The sequence below is a fragment of the Anser anser genome, assembly GCF_964211835.1.
Source record: "Anser anser genome assembly, chromosome: 12".
Lineage (NCBI taxonomy): Eukaryota > Metazoa > Chordata > Aves > Anseriformes > Anatidae > Anser > Anser anser.
This window is the reverse complement of record NC_139733.1, coordinates 18,487,968-18,505,068: the sequence shown is the minus strand read 5'-3', so window position 1 is coordinate 18,505,068 and position 17,101 is coordinate 18,487,968. Positions and strand designations below refer to the sequence as shown.

Here is a 17,101-nt window from a genome sequence, read left to right as displayed (position 1 = left end):
GTTTCTGAAATTAATTCCTGGCTTAGACACAGATTTATCTTCTGGTCTGACTGAGAGTATTTTAGTTTTCATCTTCCTCCTTTAGCCTACAATTACTCTCAGGAACTCTTAGGAATCACTCCTGTTTATCCCCCCAGATGCACTACCCTATGGCTCACTAGTTAGTGTTTTCTAACTTAAAATTCCCTTCCTGCAAGCATTTAAGATAGGCAATTGATCGTTTCAAAGTTCATGGACAGTGAAAACACTTAGGGACCCAGCAGAACTGAAAATAAATTAGAGACCTAGGGAAATACTAAATAATTGTTTGATTCAACTACAATGTCCACCAAGATGTGGAATGGAGTGCACCAGTATTTATTTCTTGCTCTCCAGACCAGCTGCACAGAACAACAGCAGTTAGCAGAGCAGTTACCTGTAGGTAACCCTTAGCGTACATTAGCGAACCTTGAAAATGAAAAGGTCTTTATGACTATAAATCAATATCATTCACAAAAAAGGGTATCATGTCCATAGCAAAAATGGCCATTGAGCTGTGCAGTGTCCTTTACGTTACTGTTGAAGTTACTTTGTGTTTCAAGATTTCCTAAGTTTCTTTTAATTGCCAAGAAACTGGAAATGAAACAGTAGCTATAAATCCTGTAAATCCAAAAGTGCCAGGTGTATAACAGCAAGTAGTTTATCAACTTCCATTTATCTGGAATTTCTTAAAACTTGTCAGATACAATGATGATCATTGCTGACTTCCTACTAAACAGGTCAATAGGGGCTTCTGTCTCTGATTCAGATACCAGATGAGTCGTCTATGAAACATCCATTAGGACACAGACCTCAGGTGCGAAAAAAGACAACAAACAATTGCAGAGACTTTCTAAAGGAAAAGTAATTTAAGCCATGATCACCTGCTTTCTCAGAAATAACTGGTAAAATCGGTGATATGATTTCTAGTGATGGCTTGCCTGTTTTGTGTCAGGAAGATGCAGCCTCGCAATATCTGATTAAATGTTTCTAACCCTGTAGCATTGTGCTAACAGATAACAGTTTTAGCAAGAAATGTTGTGCCATCCATTTTGAGGGTGGGAGTGAAACATCTGCCCTGAGCTCTGCCTGGAATGGTGCTGGGAATGATGCCAAGCGTGGTGTGGAAAAGAAATTTTATCTAGAGGAAATGTGAATGTGGTGCCATGCAGAAGGTAATGGGTGGTCCTCAAGAGCAGTTGTACTATGTGCTGCAGACCCAGGAGGTTCCGAGTAGACTGGGACAAGCTAACACCGTGCTTACAAGCAGAGTTTGCCTGGTAAGTCATCTATTATGCTGTTAAAACGTGATAATTAGAATCCATGCATTACCAAGGGGGAAAAAAAAAAAAAGGGAAAGAAAGAGAAGAAAAAGACAATAATTAAATACCAGACACAAAGGGAAGTGAATTCTCCAGGACCATTTTGTGCAGAGAGAGGTATTTGAGGGTTTCAGCAAAGTCTTTATGAAAACCCCTGCTCCTACAATGAATCTTTCCAACTCTCTGGAAAATAATCTAATTATAGTTAACACTATTATGTTCTTTTGTGCTTTGAATAGAGCTGTGGGTAATATTATGATTACTCCAAAGCAAATAGCTATGTGGTTCAATCTGACATTTCCTATTGATAAAAACATAAACATTTTATTAAAAACAATGGGTAAGAGAAATTATTCATTTGCTAGGTAACATAACAAAAGAGGGGAAAATGCCATGGTTTTCTCAGCAACAAGAGAAATATGCTCTGCCAGACTCCGTTCTGTAAATACATTTAATAAAAACATCGTATTCCTCTTTTCATGCACTCTAAGGGAAAACAGGTGAAACTTAACTTTCTCTTTCTTGAAATCTTCCCATATAACTCCCAAAATAAATGAGTATCTTAAGAGTAAGACATTCACTTGAAGGCTTATAACTGCACCTGAAAAAGAAAGATTAAATATGAAAGAATGGTATAAAGCCTGAAAATGTGCATTTAAATCTTCCAGTTCAATCTCCGACAGACAGACCTCATTTTTATTTTTAATTTTTTGTTTAATAAACTTCCAACTGGAAGCCAATGAAATTGGGAACGTATTGGCTTTACTTCACTTCTGGTGTAATTAGTCACACAGTGTTGGATACTGACGTTAGATGGCAAAATACCCTTCATCAGCCTCTGTACAGAAATGAAAATGCAATTGAAATTCATTGCTGTCCCTGAAGCTCGTTTCATCGAATCTGATTTATTTTCATAGTAATCTTGTTGCTAAATGCAGTTAGACCATGGAGGTTACCTGATATTAGTGCAACACAGGTTCACGTGGGCATGACTGCATGGTCAGGTTTTATGGTAGGTTGAGTCACAAATCAACACCTCTGGCATTTAGGAGATAGGTGTCAGGAAACTGGGCTAGGGGTGGTTCAGGATCTGGTGGTATGGGAGGCTCTTAGCAATCCCCTTTCTCCCCATGGGATAGAGAGGAGAGGGTTTTGGGGTTGGAGGGTAGCCTCTGCAGCCCTTGCTGACCTAAAGCTCTGCAGGCAACGCAGCCACCACATGTCAGCCTCGTGCATGGCTCATGAGCTGCTCATTGTGGATGTGCCCTCCACGGTCCATCTCTGCGCCTTTTTGAATTGCAATCCTGCCCGCTCTTGCCTGGCCAACCGACTCAACTCGCACCACAAGGCTCTGCAAAGGAGCTTCTTGGGTGCGGTTGCACAGAGCCCAGGCTCACGCACTGCACAACATCGAATAGAGTAAAACCAGGCTTTGCTGAAACCGCATTAGATTGGAAACGAGCCTGTCTGCTATTTGACTAGGTGACTGACACGTTATATCTCCCCCCGAGAAAGCAAATATTTTTTTCTGTCAAAATGCCTGTAATACAATCCATTCTCACTCCTTCCTTGGTGTAGAAGCAATAGCTTCTATGATTTTAATCAGTGCTGGATTTTGTGCTCCCACTAGTATTAGAAATCCAAGAACATACAACTCTGTACTCTGGAGACCACTGGAGCTATTCTTTTTTAAGGTCACAGCAAATGTAATAATGCCAACAGCTCATAGCTCTCTTCATTAGGCTGTGTGACTTTCCAATGTGTCAGTCACTCAGCGGAGGATGTTTACTTACTTTCTTTAACAGAGTGACTATTTTTTTTTTATTGATAACCTTATTTAAAGTCTCCTTTATGGGACAGATGGGGCTGACCCAGCTGCTGCTGGGAATTTGGTGATGCAGAGCACAGAGGCAGCAGAGGGATTTCACCACCCCGAGGAAGCATCAGGAGTATTCAGACGTCTCCAAAGGCAGCCAGGTACCCAGGGCACCATGCGCCCCCCCCCCGCCCCAGACCTCCCTCCCACCGCAGGGCTTGGCGCTGGGTGGGTGATAATTGAATAGGTGAAGTTTGTACTTGGAAATGTCTTCTGTCTATGCAGGTCAGATGTATAATGAGCCTCTGTCGCACACCAGGAGTCGCTGAAACTTTGGAAAGGAGGTTATGATCTGCTGCAAACCCTGCCATGGTATTGGGGTTAACTGGGCACCTGACACTGCAACACCGGGCAGCCTGGATTCTGTCAGCAAGCTTAAATCACCATTCACTCTGTCCTATCTTGCAACAGAGAAATCTTTGGAAGTGAAAATGCAGAGCCACAGCTGCAGTTGGCTGAGCAACACGGCGCTCAGGCCCCATGTTTGGCTCCCCATGGCTGTCTCTCGCTGGACGGAGGCTCAGGATCTCCCCAGGGGCAAGGCAGAGCTTCAGGGGGTGTTAGCAACAAGTCAAACAGAGATGAGCAGGACCCTGTGAGCCGGGGGTGAGGATGGACAATGAGTATAGTTGGTCCAGGCTCCATCTTCTGCCAAGCTGCTCCACATTTGGCTGCCTTCTCCAGCGCAAAGGGCCATTCCTGTGGGAACCCCCCTTCCCTTCTGCTGGCTGGGAGCAGAGGGCCCACAGCCATGCTCCAGCTGGGGTTTCCTGATGCCCTGCCCATCTCCCGGGCGCCTTTGTATGCTGTGATTTACTTTAGGGTTTTTGGTGTTATTTAATCAGAAATTTGGGCTCGGGTGGTTGTTTGGGGTTTCTTTGCTTTTGTTTTCTTAGCATTAGTGGCTGGCTCCTGGGAGCTCGCTGCAGACAGCCGCGCTGACAGCACTGGGCTTTGGTGTGGTGCTGGTGCTCCGTGCACAAACTGAAAACTGGGATGAGGATAAGGCTTGGCTCATGCCCCTCGTGGAGCTGCATGTGCAGGGTAAGAAGGTAAAGAATTATATGGGAAGAAGGCAAAAAGAGTGGTCCTCTGCCTGGGAAGCCAGGCTGGGGCTGTAAGGGGCTGAGGGGCATCAGTGCACTGGAACTGTTGGCACAGGGAGGACTGGATGAAGCACGCCAGAAGGTGCTGGGCTCCTACACTAAGCGTGCTCCTCTGGAAAATGGTCTAGGAAAAAATGTGCCTGTTTTATATTGTCAGAAGCGAGCTCAGAACGTACTGAGCTGTCTGAACATGGTGGCGAACAAGGCGAAGGAGAGGGGGCAGGCAGGTGGGCAATAAAATGCTTGCCGTGCTTTGAAACACGTGGCCACTGCTCCCGAGTGGCACAGGGTCACGCTCGGTGCCAGCGGGCTCTGGGCAGCAGCCCGCTTTGCAGAAGAGCAGTGCCTGCTTTTTGGGGAATGAGCAGGTGGGAAAAAGCTTCTTCAGGAGCAGGGGCTGGTTCTCATCCTGGGACAGCAGAAGATGCTTGTTCCCTCAGGCGGATAACAAAAGGAGAGGCATGTTGTGTAGATCCACTCTGCAGAGCTCTGCTTAACACAACAGCACTGGTGGGCACGGGGCCGGCACGGCGGGCTGCTCCGCTGTCGCATCTATTGTCTGACAAGAGTGGCAGGCAGCCACACAGCAGCTGGGCAAGCAAGGAGAAAAGCAATTTTCTGAATGCCTTCTGCTGAGTGGATGCAGGGCTACAATACAGCACAAGCACTCCATCTACCTGAAGTGGAGACCCAGTGCTGCCAATGCATTAGCCTTAATGCCCCTGGAAGTTTTAATTCAGATAAGCAACCATGTTTCTGGCTGTATATGTGAAGTATCTCTTTGTGGTGGAAATCTTCTTTTTTTTGGGAGATTATGTCTGTAGATGCCAGAAGGTACTTGGCAATAAGTGCCTTCTGTGTTTGGCTCCCTGTGCTGTCTCCTTAATCCGTTCGCTGCCTGGAGATGGTCTTCAGCTGCAAAATTCAGGCTTACATCTTTGCTGTCCTAAAGCTGTCAATTCCAGAAGTTTAGGTTTATCTGATCAGTATTTCCTCCTTGGGAATTTGGTCTGGGACTAGCTCTTCATAAATTAAATAGTTTAATACATTTTTTTATTATTTTTTTAAGGTTTTTGCAGCGAAGGCCCATCAGGGAATACTGAGATAATCATTTTGAAGAAAATCCCAAGAAACCTGGCTGCACCTCTCCAAATAGGCCACCCATCAGGCAGAATCCCTGAAAATTGTATGGGGTACCTCTGAGATACCCTCCAGATTATTTATGGTGTTATAATTCAATTAAGTGGTGGCAGGGGATCAGTGAGGGTGGCTGTGGGATCCTCATGTGCTAGATATTTCTGGAACCTATGGAGGAAGAAATGAGAGTATTTAGGATTGAGTAATTACAAAGGTTAGGATTTAACAGGGAATTCAAATTGCAATCTGTGGATATTAGACTAGCAGAGTAACTTTGTATGGGGGCATAGTAATGAAAGCACTCATCAAACAGGTAGTTATGATGCTGCTTACAAATAATTGGTAAATGATCTCTGGAAAAGAAGCAGATCAGCTTAGACTGTTTTATGACCACCTCTAAATTATGGAGAGAGATGCTCTAAAATGTGAATCTATATTATAAAGAGCAGGGTTTTAGGTTAGTAGAACACAAATAGGTTATGGGGTAAAACCAGATGGATTCTTTTCTGCAACAGACTGAGAGCAGATCTTCCTTCAGTTATTTAAAGGGACTGGGCAAAAAATGTATAGGTAAAAGTATAAAGCATGCTTTAATGTAAAGGGCTGAAATGCTAGCAAAGCCCTTTCCCAGGCAAGGAGTGTTCACTCTCAGAATCAGAATTATCCTGCTGGAGGTGCGGATGAAACACGACTGAGCTGAAAAGTGAGCAGAACATTGCTTCAGTTCAGCTACAACGGGATAACGCTTGTGCTGCTAGGGCTGTGCTCTCACACACTGGCTGAGTTTAGGACACCTCCTTCAGAGGAGGTCTTTGCCTGGTCTTTCAAGCGTTCAGGTAATAACATACATTCCTCATGTTTCAGTAATAACATACATGTTTCAGTAGTAACATACATTCCTCGTTTACTTGAAACATGAGGTTTCACTAAGCAGGGCTTCCTAGCTGGTTTATCGGACCTCTGCCTGCATTTTCTGTGTCTCTCATAAGCAATCAAATAACTGCAGCTCATTAAAAAGTTGCTGTCTTGTCCTCACCCCTGCAGTTCCAAGTGAATAAGAGTGGTCTCCATCTGTTAATCCACTTGGTGAGAAGAGAGGGACAGCTTCGATGGCATTCCCTTATGTGGCTGCAGAGGATGCTGTCACTCACCTTGTCAGGCGCTCCTGAATTTCATCACAATTCATCAAACCCCCAGGTTGCTCAGTCAGCTCCACAGCAGACTGTGTGTTTTCAGCCTGAATTATGTACAGGTAGGTGAGCAAAGCCTTATTCCCAGAGGCATTCAGGAAGCCCTGTTACATGCTCGGCTGCCAAGGGTGTGCTGCTCCTCTGAGCCAGTGATGCCCACAGTGCCCCTGCCACGGGTGGCAAGGAGGGCTCCATGCTAACCCTCACCTGCCTGCATTTGCCCTTTCTGTGAGTCCTCCCTGACAGATTCACTCAAAATTCAGGGACTGGCAACATCTATTGCCTGTCTAAATTCAAGGATACTGCTTTGATAAATGGGCAAATGAAATCCTGGAAGCGGGGGGACGCCTTACCATCCTACGAGCAGTCTGCAGTCATGCTATCTGTTATTGTCTGGATGAGAAATCCACATTTCTAGGCCCTGCTAACCATCAGTAGTGAACTGCAAATCTAATTTATCTCTTGTAAAGCCATAAACAGACATGCTGTGGAAGGGAAAGTGGTATTTAGCAGTTCAAGTCCTGCACTGAGATGCAGCTAGTTTGGGTTCGGTTCCTGCCTCTGTTGAGAGGGTCTGACAGCCAGGGCAGGGTTCAGGGCCAGTGCACAAACCCCATGGGTGGGATTGCAGAAATATTTAGGCTACTTCACTCCACTGTGGTGCTCACTTAGGTGCCCTAGATGGCCACCCTCTCACTCTCCTACTGGGAAGTTAAGACAGAAAATCAATGGGGTCATGAAAAGGAAATAAACAAAAGAGAGCCGAACTGTCCAGCCTAGGGAGAAAGGGACCTCAAGGCTCATTTCTCTGTTCCTGGGAAATTTTTATGTTTTTCCAGAAAACATAGGGAAATTTCAAGGATTCCTGTAAAGACACCAAGTCAGCATCCCGTGCAGTGGTCTGTATTCTCCTTCATTCCTCATTGCACAACAGCTCAGCTTCAGTAGGAAGATGGGGGCCAACAGCAGCACCTCTAGACAGTGGCCGTACATTCAACCCCCTCGTGATGGGGCAACCATGGGATGCGGTTCCTGGGGGAGAAAACTAACCATGACAGAGCTTCAGCTCAAGGCAGCCCCATTTCCCATTCCTCAGACTGGGCAGCAGCTCACCCCAGCCCAGTGTGGTCCTGAGATGGGATGAGTCCTGGGCACTTCTGAAATGTGGTGGTTCCAACCGGACTCTTTGGTTGAACACTGGAGGGTGTGGACATAGTCTAGACTTGTCTCAGCAAGGGAAGAGCCCCAAATATAGGGTCTGGGCTAAGAAAATAACCCTTACCTTTAAAGGAAGCAGCCAGATCACACAAGTCATTCCTGGAAACTGCAGAGCTCATAAACAATGACAGAACTGAATGGCAATTTATGAAGAGACCTTGTGAGTTACCGAGGATCCCTAAAATGGAAAGCTGCGCTGTATTAGTGGCATAATAAAACAGCTTTATAAGAAACTATCCATGAACTAGCTGTTCTCTGGACAATCAAATCATCCCACTGTCTACTCCGACTGCTTTTGTCAGGCTGGAATACTTCACACGCAAGTAAATAAATATAATGAAAAAATAACCCTGACATGCTCATTTGTCTACACTGTCACCAGTGATCTGTATTTTTGAGGATATCCTGAGATGAATGGCTGCAAGAAGACCCTGATCTTGTTTTCAAAAACACAGTCTGTCCTTTTAAGCGAGATGATAGATTTATCTGAAGGCCAAGTGTCCCTCAAATATTAATTCCTGTTTGTTTTTAGGAACAACATGTGCTGTTTCTGGCTACTTCATGGAGTCTCTTTGATAGAGAAAATATATGCAGATTTAAGGCTACACAGTGCCATTATGTGTATGCAGAGATGTGTGCACATGCACATTTCCACACACATACATGTTTTGGTCCCTATTGCACTGTCACAGCACAGGCAGCCATGGGTAGCATGTAAACAGCTGTAAGTGCCTATGGACAGCCATAGGTAACCCGCCACACTCCAAATATGCACCAAAAGACGTCACTCCTGCTTCACATTTCCTCTTGTTGACTGTCTCTGGTCAGTATTAATCACTAGGCAATTATGTTCTTTAAGATAAATCACCACAAATTTCTCTTCAGTAAACAGACAAACAGCTTTTCTTTGTAAAGATTGATTTAGTTGCCCTGCAATTTCCTGTTTAATTAAGCAGGATCAGTCTGACAAGTGCAGGTTTTTAAGCACTTTGTTTCTAGCTTTTTTTCCTTCTCCTAGGAGTATACCAACAATGGACTTATTTTTCATGGCATTGAGAGGTTAGCTGGGTTAATACCAGTCATTTTGCCCTTGGGCATCAATAATATCAACTACATCAGATAATCTCAGATAAAGGGACTGCCAGAGAGATTCCACGCTGTCCTTTGCAGCCCTCAGCTTGTACAAAAAGAGTGTCAGACTATCCTGAACCAGAAGATGTGTTTTGCCCAGATGTGGGACATCTTTGCTCGCGTTTCTTCTGAGCTGCAGTGAGCCCTGCTCAAGGGGACAGAAACTTTGTTGAATGAAATCACAGATCTGCATGTGGGGCACATACATAAAGGGCTGTGTTTTCTTCGGAGTGGTAAAAGGTCTCCTGAGCTGGGGCAAGAGCCGAGAAATCCATGGACACAAAACTAAGGAGTGTCCTCAGATGGGTTTTGGCTTAAAACAAATATATCCCCAGGCAAAGCACCAAATTGAAGGTCCCGGCCCTCCTTTTCTCTGGAAGAAAGCTGAGAGGCCCATGGCCATGGGGTATAAAATCGTGAAAGCAGGAGGTGCTGGCCAAGAGAAGGACCAGCCAAATTCACAAGCCACATGTCCAGAGGTTTTCTATGCATGTTGAGAGAGTGCTGGTTGAAACGGGCCTGACCCATGGGGCATTTCTTATCTTAAATGTTTTCAGAAGCCCATCAGGCCCTCCAAGAATGTGCTGTAGCAGCAGTGCTGCCCTCCCCATGCCCACAGCTGTGCTAAAAAGGAGGTGTGCCCTGCAACATAGATTATTGCCTTATCTCAAAACAGTCATCAAGATGAAGTTAAATGGCCTGGGAAAACAGTAGACTGTCACATTTTTATTGGCTTTCAGATAAATGTTCCCTGACATCGAAACCATCTGCAGATTCACTCCTGCCACTCCTTTTGTTCCTGCCTTTGTTTAAGCAATTTATTGAAATGAGAAATCCAAAGGATCGTTTATCTCCTTTCAACCTCTCTCCTTTGTATCCACCTGGGGATACCACAGACCACCCTACAAACAATTAGCAGTCACCCTTCCTTTATACTTAGTACCATTAGTGTCCCCACAAGACAAAGGTGTCAAGTTCCTGCTGCTTGTTCTCAAAACCAGTAACAAGAGCAGGGATTTTTCTGGAAGAGATTTTCTTAAATTTTCACTTTGGGGTTTTAATATGGCACTACGGAGCTGTTGTGACCTGAGCTAACCCTGTGCCATGTTGAATGCTGCTTATCTTTTGTTATTAGTTCTGTTCCATAGGAAACAGTTTTAAATGTCCTACGGGTTCGTATTAATCCAATTCGACATTTGGGCTGTGCTTGTAAGGTATATCAAAGTAATTCCTACTGTACATATGTACATGGAATAAAGAGTGTTTTCTTGGGGTTTGGCAGAAACCTGTTGCAAAACTTCTTGCAGAGATCTGAATGCTCTCTCCCCACTGCCTTTTGCCCCTTTGCCATGCAGAGGCAAAAATCAAAATGCACGTGAATGTTCTGCAGACACGTGCTCTCGCATGTTATGGCAGTAACAGCTGCAGGATGCGTAGTATCAGTGCTGACTGGCACATCTATGGCATCGCTGCCTTTCAGGTACAGCTCTGGTCTTCAAAATTTTATAGCCCCACCAGCTTGCAGTGCCCTCTCCTCACTTTCTTCAAGGACCACAGGTTGACCAAAACTGGATTACACTTAATTTGTGTTGGACAAATGGTGCCAGTGCGTCGGGGAGGCTGGTAATCTTTTGCAGGGAGGTGGTGCCAACCTCCCTGTGGTGATATGGTAACATCGTCCCTGGCACAGTGGGACATGGAGGATGTCTGACCACAGAGTAATGCTGCCAGAAGTGACTCTCATCTGCCCAAGAGCTCAATCTGTCTGCATGAAAGCAAAGGTGAGGAGGTGACACAGCAGGAGCTATCAGCCCGAGCAGGAATTGAACAGGCTGTGGAGAGCTGGCCTTCAACGCCGAGGCAGCTGGAGCTGAAAGAGAGCATCATCCGTCTCTGTGAGGCTTTCCTTGCTGCTTAGCCTGCTGAAACATCTTCTCCCTCAGGCTAAGTGGTTCATGGCTCTCAGCTCATTGCTGTTACAAGACATTTATGTTTCATGGCAGATGGCCTACTGCACAACTTGTTCCTTCTTTTTTTTTTTTTTTTAAAAAAAAAAAAACAAACACAAAAATAACCCCACAAAACAACCTACAAAGCACTAAGGTAGATCAGCCAGTAGCAGTTCAGTCTTGGGCAGCTCTGGGTTGAGACTTCAGTATTATCCCACCTTTCTTTAAAGAAAAAGAAAAAAAAAAAAAAAGGGAGGGGAGGGGGAGATTATGTTCATATGCATGAGTTTTGTCAGGCTTTATAGAATATCTGGCTCATATTTTTTTAAAGGCCAAAATTCGATGTCACAAGCAACTTTCGAAAACCTAGATTTTCCATTAAAATTCAAAATAATGAGTGAAAATATCCACAAGGCACTACAATCCTTTCTAAATGAATGCATACAAATGCACTGACTTTAAGCTACACCACATGGACTTTGACCTTGGCACAAAGGATGGCATTTCTCCACCTGCTTTCTGACCTGTACCTTTTCATGCAATTCGTAGATTTAATTTATAATGTATTTCCATATACAGAGGAAAAGTGCTACAACTTTATCTGTCCATGGAGTCCCAGCAGTGTCAGCTTACCAGCTGTTCCTTACTCATTTAAGCAGTGCATTGAGCTTTGCTCAGTACAATAATTTTAAAATGCAAAGAGTACGGGGACACATAATGAAGAGTTAAAGGTAGTGTCTGTAAGGGTAAAATGTTTCAGAAGAAGATCTATTGCAGTGTGTCCAGCTGCATTACCATAATTGTGGGTATTAAACGCAGTGCAAAATCCTTATAGATCACTCTGAGCTGTAAATTATATTTTGATTTCTTTTCTCAAGGCCAGCAACCTGATCAATAACCATCATTTAAAAATAGGACCTCACTGCAGGCGAAGTCTTTATTTTGACTCAAAGCCCAGTGATCACCAGATCAGTTTTGCTCGAACAGTGATTGTAACTGGCTCTGTGGTGAGAAGAAGGCTTGCCACCCTTTGCACCAACCTGTACAAGGCCTGGTAGAGCCACTGCTTCTTGCTGCATGTGAGGGAAGGTGTGAAGGTAAGTTTTTGTAGACATACACTCTCCTACCTCTAACAACGGAACTGAGTGTCTGGGGACAGAGTCTTTTGTGTAGCTTTCTGATTTTCAGTCCTTTTCTGTCCAGCCCTTGCTCCCTGAAGCAGCCTGGTCTGGGCCAGGCATCACCCTTGGAGCGGGTATGTGCAGTGCAATCTATAGAATCTCTGAAAAGGGCTCTGGTGAGTGCCATGTGTTGGAACAGAGATTTAGGGAGTTGTACTACTTACAGATTGAGGAGCAATCACCGATGAGCGTTCATTTAGCCCCCTTCCTCAGCAGAAAGGCTGGAGGTGTCCCTACCCTTCGTAGCAGCGGAGCAGAGCAGCACAACGACCATGCAGGGACCTCACCTTGAAGGCATCACCATCAGCTTTACTTCCATGTCCAAAACATAACACAGAGAGAAGGTTTTGCCTCCAGGGGAATAGCTCACAGTGTGACCCAGGACCTGCCAATGGACATGAAGGGGCTGAGGGATATCAATGACAGCTCCTGAAGGGTGACCTGAGCATGCTGAATGATGCTCATGACACTCCAATGTGTGCACCCTATGCTGAGTAGGCATGGCCAGGCTCTACTTCACTTCAAAACAGACTGTATGGACACAGGCCAGAGTTGGGCAAAGAATGGAAGGAGAGTTTTCAAAGGCAAGAACGTTGACAATCCCTGGACAACCTTCTTGAAATAGAAAAAGCTTAGTGGAAAGAAAAAAAAAATAATTATGTTTTCACCCAGTTCACAATAAATAAATAAATAAATAAAATCAGCTTTTTCATCTGTTGAAGGACAAACCCCAAGTCCGTGTTTCCTACAGAAATTGCAATCTGAGCACTCCACATAGTTACCTGAGTATTTACCTCTTAAGAAATGTTGGAACTCTCTGTTGGGACGTGAGTTTATTACACTTTAAAATATGTTCTTCTCCCCTCCAGTAATTTACTGAAATAGTACAAAATTCTCAATCGTCTTACTCAAGTTTGTAGTAAATTATTTTTCTATATATTTACAGCAAGGTCAATTTTTTCTCCCTGAATTTTCTTGCATATAATTCATTTGAATGGAGTGGATTCTATGTCAGCTTTAATCTTCTAAATGCATCTTATGTCCAAATTATAAATCCTGGAAAGGAGTGACCTATAACGAATTCTTAACCACAACTATATTGCTGAACAAATATACTTCTCTAATATGCAAACTGTTAAATGTTTTCTTATCATACTAAAAGTGTGAATTAAATTATAATATGATGAAAAAGTAGCAGTTTGCAGTAATTCCAAATGTGGCAAATCTTCAGTAGTGCATAAAATTATTCAGTGAACTGTGGAAAACATCAGAGCAATTCTAGCCTTAAAGCTTTTCTTCCAACAACCAAAAAAGTGCCAAAAACAAGCAAGCATAGCTAAGCATTTCATCTTGGAAGCAGCTTATTGAATTAATAAGACAAGTCAATTAATGTAATGCTCTGTTGCTTCAGGATAAAACATGAAAAGGAAAAATATGGAGCTGTTTACTGTAGTGAGATCAAGCAACCATGAAGTCTATAAAGCTAAAGTTGCTCATTTCTCTAAATCCTAAGGAAATCATCAGCATAGCCATTGTATATACGCTCTTTATTTGTAAGTCATCTGTGAGATGTAGATCTTCATCTGTCCATACACTGGTTTTAATATCAATTTATTCCTCTTATGAGTATTTTTTTTCTTCTATACTGCATAAACTTTAAAATGAATAGTCAATATAATTCACATTGCTGGATGTTGGGCTATGCTTGATGAGTTTACATGTTTATCAGTCAGAGCATCTTGATGCTAATATGTGAGGAAAGTTACTGCTGAGGCGAGCAAGGTATTTTGGGTGGGTTTTACACTTCCAAACTCAGTTTAGCCTCTGCATTTTAGAGCAGAGAAGAAATTTGAGTGCTGCAGGTAGAAACCTTCTGTATTTCAGCAGAGCAGACTGCGTTTCAATCATGGCAAGGTTCCGATAAATTGAAAGTTAAGGTTGGTAATCTTTGCTTTCAGGTCAGTTCAATTTTCATTTAACTTAATGTTAGGCTTGTATGTGCTCAGAAATCCTGATCCTAGGTGCCTGTGAAAAAGTGTCTGAGAAGGATGGAGTCAATCAGTGATGAGCAAATGGTTTTCCTATGTAATAGACAGTATCTTCCCAAAATCCTCATTATGCAGACTTTGGTTTTGAGTTCCTAAGTGATAATAATCCTGATCAATAACTTTACTTGTTGTGAACTCACGTTTTTCAGTTCTTATGCCCCAAACCACTGTCTTTGATTGCAAGGCATTAATTAGATCAGTTTAAATAGGGCTGCTGCGGGTTAATGAGGAATATAGCAAGCAACAGTCTCTTGGTAGAGTTGAGTGCTTCAATTATTCAGGCATAAGATGACTTTCATGCCTTACAGCAATATATGGAGAACAAGTCTCCTGCAGCTACTCTGTTCAAATTCTTTTGGGAGCACAAGGGCAGCAGCAGAAAGGTGTAAACGGAAAGCAGACGCTCACTGACCAGGTCTACACCTGCTTTGTGTAGTTTGGGTGGCTTTTGGGACTCCTTTGCAGGTCTCAAGGCTGTAAATAACGGTATATCTACAGGAGGTGCTTCAAGGTGGTGTTAGTGTAGTGTCCGGGTAGATGTGTGGAGTATAAGGGGAGGACCACAGGGACTAGAAATGTATGACAAATATGTACTAAGCTGTTTTTAAAGTTTTGGTCTGCTTTTCCTTATTTTACCCCTAGGTCTTGAAGAGCACTGACTGTAAGAAATTCTGTCATCCTTATTTTTCTATGTAGCTTTATTGCTTGATGGAGAAAGGGATGTATTGTTATCCCATCATAAGCATTTTTTGCAGGTTCTTGTTACAGACACCATAGAGATATTATTATTGAGAAGAGATGACGCGGCAGATTTGAGAGCTTTTGAGGACTGTCTTTAACTCAAAGGTCTCATAGATCATATATAATGAGCGGTCACAACAGCCACAATACGAATAATTATTGAGGAAAAAAGATATTTTTAATTCGGGGGGAGGGGGGGGCTATAAAGCAACATTGCGAACTGTGGGTCTAATCCATTTTTGAGGGAAACAGGTGTACTTTGGCAGAAAACAGTCTTCAGCCCTTACCACAGAGTTCTCTTGAGTGAATACAGTAACTTTCAGTCTGGAGAATCTTTCTAGGGAGTGGATAATCTATGTATGTAACTAACTTTGACTTTGCTTGTCTCCATCTTTCACCTAACCTTTCTACTCATTGGTGAAATTTTGCTGTACCCTCAGATGAAGTGAGCGACTAAAGGATAAAGAGTAGCATTAAATATTAAACTACCTAATGTGTATTTTAATTTGTAAAATATACGAATGCCAGGAATATAAATTCAGAGTTTTCTGTTTCATTCGGTGTTGCCCAGGGATAGCACTGACTGGAAGATGCTACTTGGGGGAGCATTGCAAAGCAGAAACTGTGGTGTAAATTCACACAACAAATACAAGAAGAAAATGGCAGGTTTGGGCCTACTATTTTGAAATCTCCATTGAATTATTCTCAAATCAGAGAATTAGAAAAGGATTGCAGAGCTGTAAACAAGTTCAAAGTTGTCCAACTGAAAAAGATGGGATTTAAAAAAGGTGTTTCAGTTATGAGGGTAGGCTGGAATACTGTTTTATAATCCCATGATAAAGCAAGTCATGAGATTAGTTTTGCTGAATAACACCAATGGGATCTTATCATCTGTCTTGTTTTCTATGTCAAGTAAAAGAATAGGCTTTTGTGCAAGCAGAATATACTTTTTGCTGCCTAGGACAAAGGCAGGATGGAAGCAGGCTGAAAAGGAGATAGGCTATAAAAATACTTAGAAATCAGCCGCTGAGGGAGTAGGAAAGCTTACAGAAAATGTGAAATTTTTGTAATGATCATATCTCAGCACAGCTGGGCAGAAAAGGACAGTGTTGGTGTGTAGCACTTTTAGGGCTTCAAGTACTGGAGCACTCTCCTCACCCCCACCTCCTTTTCTAAATCTTCTCTTATGCCAACTCAAGAAAAAGAGGTGTAACTGCATACCAAATAGGGTAACTGTTTATCCACCTTTTTGCTATCAAGTCACTGTTCGGTACTGTATTGATCCCATCAGTTCTTAGAAGTCAAGTTCAGAAAAAAAATGAAGGAAAATGAAAAAAGCATTCATTGAAGCTGCCTCTTGAAGGCACACATCAAACTATGATGCTATTTTTGTTGCACTAGCAGGTGCTACTTTGTTTATGTACTTTTGAGAGCCTGGCGGCCAAGCTGAATGGGGAAAAATAGCCAAGCTGCTTAAGGAAAAACACTGCAGCCTGTTCATTCCTCTTGAGCAGATTTGAAGACATAGCCTACCAAACTCTACTGAAAAATCAGGAAATTGTAACAAGGTTGTACGCCTTCCTCTGGAGGAAAGCTTTATTTATAGACTCTTGTACTGTGTTGGAAAGTCATAAGTGCAATTATCACACATATGTACCAGTCAAATTCAGGCTAGGCTTCAAGGGAGATACAAACCTGCTTACAGTGGATACAGTGCAGCCCCTTTTGTAGCAGGCACTCGGTGCTAAATGTTAGACTTGCCACTGCCAGAATTAAAGGAAAGCTGGAGGGTGCCTGGAGGTAGCACTGAGAGGTAGCACCGTCTCTATGATAGGTCTCCTTCCCTGCTTACATTCAATACAAAGGCTTTAATGGGTCTCAAGGTGACCGATCAGTTACTCCTCCAGAAGCAAAGCTAATGGAAGATTTGAATAAGGGCTTGAATTCACTGGGAGCCAAGTGCGTTTTGTCTTTAAGGATTTTTAGCTGATCTTCAGCATTAATTCAGTATTGAGGTTCTTTAGGTTGCAGAGTGCTTTGAAAGTTCAAGCTTTGTCTCAAAGACACTTTCAGGAAATATTCTTTTTTTTTTTTTTTTGATGCAGAGGAAGGGCACAGAGTCTGTAGGCTTCAACCTGTAACATTTCCTGAGCGTGGATCTGCTTTACATCAGTGTGTGTGAGA

The 17,101-nt window shown here is 43.1% G+C and overlaps 1 long non-coding RNA gene across 1 annotated transcript; it reads left to right on the top strand.

Annotated features, from left to right (window-relative positions):
• Positions 1 to 1,149: 1,149 nt before the first annotated feature.
• Positions 1,150 to 3,805, top strand: LOC310880301. Its single transcript, XR_014571617.1, has 3 exons — positions 1,150 to 1,298; positions 3,201 to 3,317; positions 3,442 to 3,805. It is a non-coding gene; the product is annotated as an uncharacterized lncRNA (long non-coding RNA).
• The last annotated feature ends 13,296 nt before the right edge of the window (positions 3,806 to 17,101 follow it).